Source organism: Sminthopsis crassicaudata, chromosome 1 (genome assembly GCF_048593235.1).
Source record: "Sminthopsis crassicaudata isolate SCR6 chromosome 1, ASM4859323v1, whole genome shotgun sequence".
Taxonomy (NCBI): Eukaryota; Metazoa; Chordata; class Mammalia; order Dasyuromorphia; family Dasyuridae; genus Sminthopsis; species Sminthopsis crassicaudata.
Genome location: NC_133617.1, coordinates 354659015 through 354666818, shown reverse-complemented (window position 1 = coordinate 354666818; position 7804 = coordinate 354659015). Strand labels below are relative to the sequence as shown.

General features: G+C 39.1%; 1 protein-coding gene across 1 annotated transcript in view; it reads left to right on the top strand.

Annotated features, from left to right (window-relative positions):
- Positions 1-7804, top strand: part of CELF4 (CUGBP Elav-like family member 4) — a 553093-nt gene that overhangs the window by 241464 nt on the left and 303825 nt on the right.

Here is a 7804-nt window from a genome sequence, read left to right as displayed (position 1 = left end):
GCAGGGCCTGGCCCGTTTGGGAAAAGAAAAGGGAGAGGGAGAAGGAGAGGGAAAGCAGAATTGAGAGCAGGGCTTGCTGAATGCTCGGGATTTTATGACGGGACGTAAATCAGACCTGCCCGTACTTGACCAAGGTTGAAACCTGCCGTGCCGCACAGTAATTAGATTTTTAGACGATGTTCCCCCTCTGGTTTATTTATACAGCGGTAATTACCTCCAGCAGAGCTGGGCATCAGCACTGCTCATCTTTCCCAACCACACATTTACCCTTCCATGTTCCTGTTCCATGGAGTATAGAACAAGGGAAGGGGGGACTATGAGTGTATAAGGGGAAGTGGGGGGGGCAGGAGAGAGAAGGACTGTTAAATGAAGGTTTCTCCAGGGATGAAAAACCTCCTGGGGACAGACAGGTAAATTTTCAATATGCCAAAGGCACATTCATTAAATGAGGCATTTTTGGGGGGAGGAATAGATATCCCAGGGCAGGAGACTTATTGAAAATAGTTATACATGCTTTGAAATCATTTCACCAGTTGGGAAGAGGTTACAGAAGCACTTAAGGGCTCAGTAGGTCCACATTAGGTCAGATTGTTTACCAAAATCATCTATCGAAAAAAGTTAATGCTTTAAATTACTATCCACCACACCAATAGGAAACTTGCTCATTGCTCAGTCCTTATCATTGGGAACAGTTCCCTAGCATGACACTCTTGTCCTATGCTCCTGGTGACTAAAATAATTTTCCAGGTTTCTAAGTAAAGATAAGTCTGTGACTAAATCAAAGTTTTATTTTAGACATTTAAGACTTCTATTGAACAGTTTCTATATATTCAGTTTTATGTGATTTTACTAGTAGAAAGTAAGGTTTTTGAAGGCAGATACTGTTTCTATTTTTTGTCTTTTTATCTCCATGTTATACCTGCCATGTAGATAGTGCTTAATATTTAGTGAATTTTAAATCAATGAATGAATTGTTTTGGGGGATATTAAAATGAATGAATGGGCAGCTAAGTGACACAGTAGGTAGAGCTTCAGGTCTGGAGTCAAGAAGTTCTGAATTCAAATCTGACCTTGGACACATGGCCATGTGGCCCTGGACAAGTCACTTAGCCCTGTTTACCTCAGGTTCCTCCCATGTGAAATGAGCTGCAGAAAGAAATGGCAAACTATTCTAGTATCTTTACCGAGAAAATTTCAAATGGGCTTATGAAGAGTCAAAAATGACTTAAAACTACTAAACAACCATATGAAAGTTGAATTAAAATGTCACCCCTTCCTTTAAATCATATGCAGAATACTGAAATAGGTAAGACATAAGTGGGATTAAATGATCCTCTTGTAGAAAGAGTAGGGTTAGGTCTTTGAACAAAGTTATGGATGGATTGGTCCATGATTAGCATCAGAATAAGGCTAGATGAGGAGTCATATTGCCTCTAGGAAGAAGGGTCCAACTATACCTGAAGATCATGAGGTACAATGCAAAGAACATTGGCTCTGGAGTCAGAGGCTTTGAGTTCAAATCCTGCCACTGATGTTTACTATCTTTGTGACCATAATTGCGTGATTAAAACTCTTTCAGTGAGTGACTTTATCTATCAAATGAGGAGATAGGAATTGGCAGATTCCAAGGTCTCTTTCAGTTCTGGATCTAGTATCCCCCAGGACCTTGTAAGATAATGTAGATTTCTCTGTATTGCTATAACTTTCTCTTAGGATGACCAAGCCTACAACTTTGATTTTATTAACAATGCGTAGTAACCACTGGTCTTATTTGCCCAAAACATATTTGAGCTACTTTGTTCACTGTGTCTCATAGTGAAGAATAAGCCTATGGAACTCATTTCCATAAGAGATGGCTTAGACACAAACAAACAAAAAAGGGCATATAAATGAATTCCTAGTCCAAAGATCCTTGTGAATCTATTATAGGGAATAGAGAATCTTTTTTTTTTGTAATACACTTTACTGAGTAGTTATTGTATGTCTATCTTTTTTGGATGGCCATGCTATGGGATTGAAGGAGAAGAGGAGAATGACCAACAAGAGGTGACATATCTTTGATCTCTAAAGCTCAGCCTCAACAAGATCCAGCTAAAAGAAACAAGGAATTGCAAAGTAGAATAGAATAAAAGTAGAGGAAAAATTGATCCTTAATTTCCTATTCCCAAATATGCAATTAAAAGGCATCTAAACCATGAGGAATGGAAGGAGTCAGTCCGGACATCTCTGTATTGTTTATTCCATCTCAGCTGCTCTAAAACAAATTCACAAAAATTTCTCTCCTTCTGAGCTGAGGCTCCCAAGGCTTACATCTGGATCTATCCCCTGATAGATGGACACATTTACCATCCTCCCCCCACCCATCTCTCCTTAAACCCCAGCTTTTCAGCCTTCCTACCTCCTCCACACTTCAGCTCAGTCAGCAAGTTCTCTGTCTATAAACTATGAGAAGAAAGCTGCAACTCTGCAGTCTTACCAAGATTTATGGGTGGCCTCAAATAATAGAAAGGGGTTTTCTTTTCTTTTTCTTTCTTTCTTTCTTTCTTTCTTTCTTTCTTTCTTTCTTTCTTTCTTTCTTTCTTTCTTTCTTTCTTTCTTTCTTTCTTTCTTTCTTTCTTTCTTTCTTTCTTTCTTTCTTTTCTTTCTTCCTTCCTTCCTTCCTTCCTTCCTTCTTTTACTTATACTTTCTTATACTTCCCAGTTTTTCTTCCTTTTATCTTCTCTCTCCCTGTCTTTATCCCTTCCTGCCTGCCTTTTCCTTCTCTCCTTCCTTCTAAGCTTTCAATTTTTCCATGAGTTGCATAAATCTGGTATTTAAGCTGGGAGACAGCTTTTCCTGGACCAAATAATGTTCAAATTGCCCAGTGAAAACCCACCAATTCATTACATGTATTCCATCCTTTCTTAGTGAAGAGGGGAGAGATAGTGAGGTTGATGTGGTCAGTAAATAAATCAAACATCCTTGTGACAAGTTGCAGACTAATGAAGTCCAATCATTTATCATCATTATTATTATCATATATTATCAGCACTAGTTGTGTGCCCAGTCCTGTGCTGGCCTGTGTTATGAAAAGGGAGAAGGAGGCACAGTTCCTGCCCTTAAGGAGTTTACAATTAGTTAGGGAATTTAGATGCACACAATAAGACTATCAGAGAATAATTAAGGACCTATAGAGTATCCAGAGGTACTTGTACCTAAAGAAGTAAGAGAGAAAAAAAGGGCAAGATGAGCTAGAGTGGTCAGATTTTGTGGAACATGTGAGTTGAACTGGACTCTGAAGAATGGATAAGATTCAGAGTAGAGAGATGAAAGAATTAAAAAGGATAAAAGCAATCTAACTATTTAGGCTTCAAAGATGGGCTCCAGAAGGAAGGAAGGGAGGGAGGGAGAGAAGAAGGGAGGGAGGGAGAGAGGAAGAAAAGGAGGGAGGGAGGGAGGAAGGAAGGAAGGAAGGAAGGAAGGAAGGAAGGAAGGAAAGAAAGAAAGAAAGAAAGAAAGAAGGAATATCCATAACTACATATGTACATACATCAATAAATTTCAATAATTAATCTTTGCAGTCCATCACACTATTTAGATGAGCAAAGCTTCTTTCCAGTCAGGTCTTGAGAGACTTTATCTTTCAATCTCTACTTCCATTAAATCCTCAGACCCTCTTATCACCTTCTACACATAACTTGCCTTCTGGCTTATCTCCTTAGTGATGAGGGCAGAGAGGGAAGGATGTTATGTCCCATTAGTATTCAAGCTTCTTGAGGGCAAGGACAATGTGAGGGGTTGAATGTTTTTTATCCCAAAATACTTCTCATATAGTAAGCATTTAGTAATTTCTTGTGGAGTGAAATTCAATTGAATCAAATGTCATCTGACAAGGGGATGAAGGTCAAACTCAAACATTCCCTCTTCCCAACATGCCTTACCCCCCCCCTCAATTCTCCCCACCAACTAGACATACAGTGAAGAGTTAAGTGACAGAGCCTCATTCCCCCCTGTATGAATTAATAATTGATTCGGTAACAAATCACTAATATTGCAGAAGTCGCGGTGAATGAGATAATGAATGTGTCCTGTCCAGGGAGCTCTGTGTGGTTAGGATTCAGCTGAAATTATTCATAAATGTGCTACTTTCCCTCATCCCCAACTGCTGCTAGTTTAGCTCCTCTTTTTAATCTTCCCAACCTGTCACATTAGATGGTGAAAATAGTCAGACTCCATATACAGTGGAATATTAAGGGGGAACCACCAAGACATTATGTCAAATTTCAATAGGTAATAGAAACAAAGTACTTGCAGACAGACCCTTTCCCACTTCTTTTATAGCTTAAAAAAACAAGAATTTTAAATGCCTCCCTAGATGCTACACTTTCCCCATCAGTGAGGGATTCGATGCTAAAGAAGAGAAAGAACATGGAGCCAAGATCTGAAAATCTGGACTCTGATCTCTATTTTGCCACTAACTTGATACAGATAGGGGGAAAGTCTCATAAGTTTTCTTAGGTAAAAATTATAAAAATTCACATTTCTACAGCATTCTAAATGCTTAAAAATAGTTTCTTTACAATAACCCTGTGAAACAATTATTTTAAGTTTAATCATCTCCATTTTACAAATGAAGAAAATGAGACACTGAGATGAGGTAATATGCCTGTGTATGATTATGAAGCTGGTAAGGATCCTGAACAGGATTTGAATTCCAGTCATTTGATTCCAAGATCAGTTGTTTCTACATTCTTGTCTACCTTGTTGGGAGAATCAAGTAAAACAAGTCGTGAGATCATGCTTTTAAAAAGTTTAAAGTACTGCAGGATTGGAAAGCATTTTTATCAGATAATTGGACTGAATTTCGCTTCTCACTCTATGCCATGAAGTGTATACCTTAACTTCAACCCAAGAGGATTACTCACTGTTTCCCTGACTATAAAGTTTCTACCTCTACTTTTCTCAAGCTATTAAACCCACTTGGAATGTATTCCTTTACTATATTCCTTTACTATCTCTACCTATTAAGTAGAGCTTCTTCAAGATCTAGACTCAAAGCTATCATTTATATTTTGCTTCAGGTTTTCAAAATGCTTTATAAATATCATCTCATTTCCTCCTCACAACAAAGCTGGGAAGAAAATGCTATTATCCCCGTTTTATAGATGAAAAAACTGAAGTAGATACAGGGTAAGTCACTTGCACAAAGTCACACATCTAGTTTATGTCTGAGATTTTGAATTCCAGATTCAGCACTCTACCTACCTACTGCACCACCTAGCTACCTAAGTGATTGCCTCTGTCTGGAGGAATTTTACTGTTTTCTGAATTTCTAGTGTCCCTTGTCACACTCTTATGACCATCACTACCTTCTACCTTGGACCAAACTTATTTATACATGTCCTACCCTAATTCTTAGATAGCTGGGATGATATTTAATTCCCTCTTGCATTTCACAAAGTTTCTAGCAGATAGTAAATACTTGCTACATGGTATTTTTTTTAATTTATTGAGTTAGAGACTTGAGATGAATCAAATCAAATTTAGCCAATCGGTATTTATTCAGATCTCATGTGTACCTAGCACTGTGTCTTCTCTTTCTGTCTACTCCAGTTGCTCAGATTTAGTGGGGGGAGGGTGGAGATGTATAGAGGTCAGAGGATAGGGGATGCCTTCTCATACTTGCTGTCCAAAGCGAGTGATGATTGGACTTGGAGAGCCCTAGAAGATTAAAGAAGGAGCAAGGAAGTATGAGAAGAGGGACACTGGACTTGAGAAGATGAAACAAGTTTCTGTGGAAGAATCCACATCAGAGTGAGTTGCACTCCTACCCAGAGGTAGAAGGAGGGAGGAAGGGAGAATTCTCTGAGTTCAAGGGGTTTCCATTTGCTTTCACTAGTCTAGTAAGAAAGATGGCAGCTGAACTGGGTCAGCAGCCAAGTCATAGAATCATAGATTCAGGCAGTCAACGTGCATTTATAAAGTGCTTATTATGTTCCAGACACTAGGGTAGGCACCAGGAATATAAACAGAAGCAAAGAGAAAAACAGTCCCTGCCATCATGAAGCTTACATTCCATTAGGGGAAAACCATTCTCAGAAAGTAATTGAAAAAGCAGAGGATGGGAAGGAAGATACCCAGGTTAGAGATATAATGAGGAAGCCTATAGAGTCAAAGGAGGGAATGAAGGATGGTTAGCCTGGGACCCTCCCCAAAATGTAGCCCCCTCAGAATGACTATTTGTGTTTTCTCCCTCTAGACACACATATTTTTCTATTTATATTCCCAGCTTGTAGCACAGTGCTTTGTATATATTTTTATTGTTGTTCAGTTCTTTCAGTCATGTTCAACTCTCCATGACTCATTTTAGATGTTCTTGGCAAAGATATTAGAGAAGCATGCCATTTCCTTCTCCAGCTCATTTCGCAAATGAGGAAACTGAGGCAAACAGGGTGAAGTGACTTGCACAGGATCCCCTTCCCACTTCTAGTAACCATCTAAATGAAGCCAGATTTGAATTCAGATATTCCTGTCTCCAGGCCCATCCAGGCTCTACCTAGCTGCCCTTCTGTACATATTAAACACTTAAATATCTGTTAATTCATTCATTTATTCATTCACAGTGGAAAGATCATAGAAATTAGAGTCAGATCAATATTCAGCTGTTACCAATTGCGATCATAACTTTTTGAGTTTCAATTTCCTTATTTGTAAAATGAGAGGGGGGGCACAGTAAGTAAGTTTCAAGTGCCAAAACCATATATTCCTCTCATTTTATAGATGAAAAAACTGAGGTTCAGAGAAGTTTAGGGACTTCCCCAGAATCAAAACTAGTTTTTTTGACTCCAGGTCCAGTAAACTTTTTCCACTTCACTGTTTTGATCCAAAGACCCACTAAAAGGCCTTGCAGTAGATGAGGTTAATGGAGAGTGAGAGGGGGATTCCATGATTGCTTTCTGTGTGTCCATTCTTTTTCTGTTCCTAGGAACCTGTATATCCTTTTATCTCCATCTCTGAGTTACACCTCAGCAATCTGCCCCAGAAATGCATCCCAATCCTTCAAATCAAACTTCCCTCTTTCATCTACCTCTGAATATTCACACACACACACACACACACACACACACACACACACACACACACACACACACAGAGGCATAAGCACACTCTGGATCATGCCATAACAATTACCTCCCAAACCTAGCATATGGACACAGAAATACAATTCCTCAGAAATATGCACCCATATAGACCCATGCCCCAGACTTCCACCACAATTCACACAAACATGGATCTAAAAATACATATAGAGGGACAGACATAAACACATATAGACACAAACCATGCAGAAAGACAGACACATAAAACATTTAAATATTCTACACATACATAAACATGCAATCACAAAATATATATGTATGTTTCTACCTATCTATCTCCCTCCCTGTCTATCTACAATAACCATCTACACAAAAACCTAGATTGGCCTATATATTCAAACACATTTAAACATATGAATTTACATAGACCTACATGTAGTTTCATGCATGCTTGTATTCTAGGTAAGTTATTAAAAATGTAGACATCACTGGCTCCCAGGGTCAATATGTTGTTTTTAAATTTAAACATGAATTTCCATTTCATTGAGCCTCCAGGGCTAACAAGATGTGCTGTGACAGGAGCAGCTAGCTGGAAAAGGCATGATTGAGGGGCGAGCCAATAATGTGAGTGCACGGCCCAGGGTAGGAGGAGAGCAGCCAGCCCTCTCACCCTCTCCATTCCTTGATGCAGTTCAGCCCCCAGCAGCCACAGAGTGGACTGAGG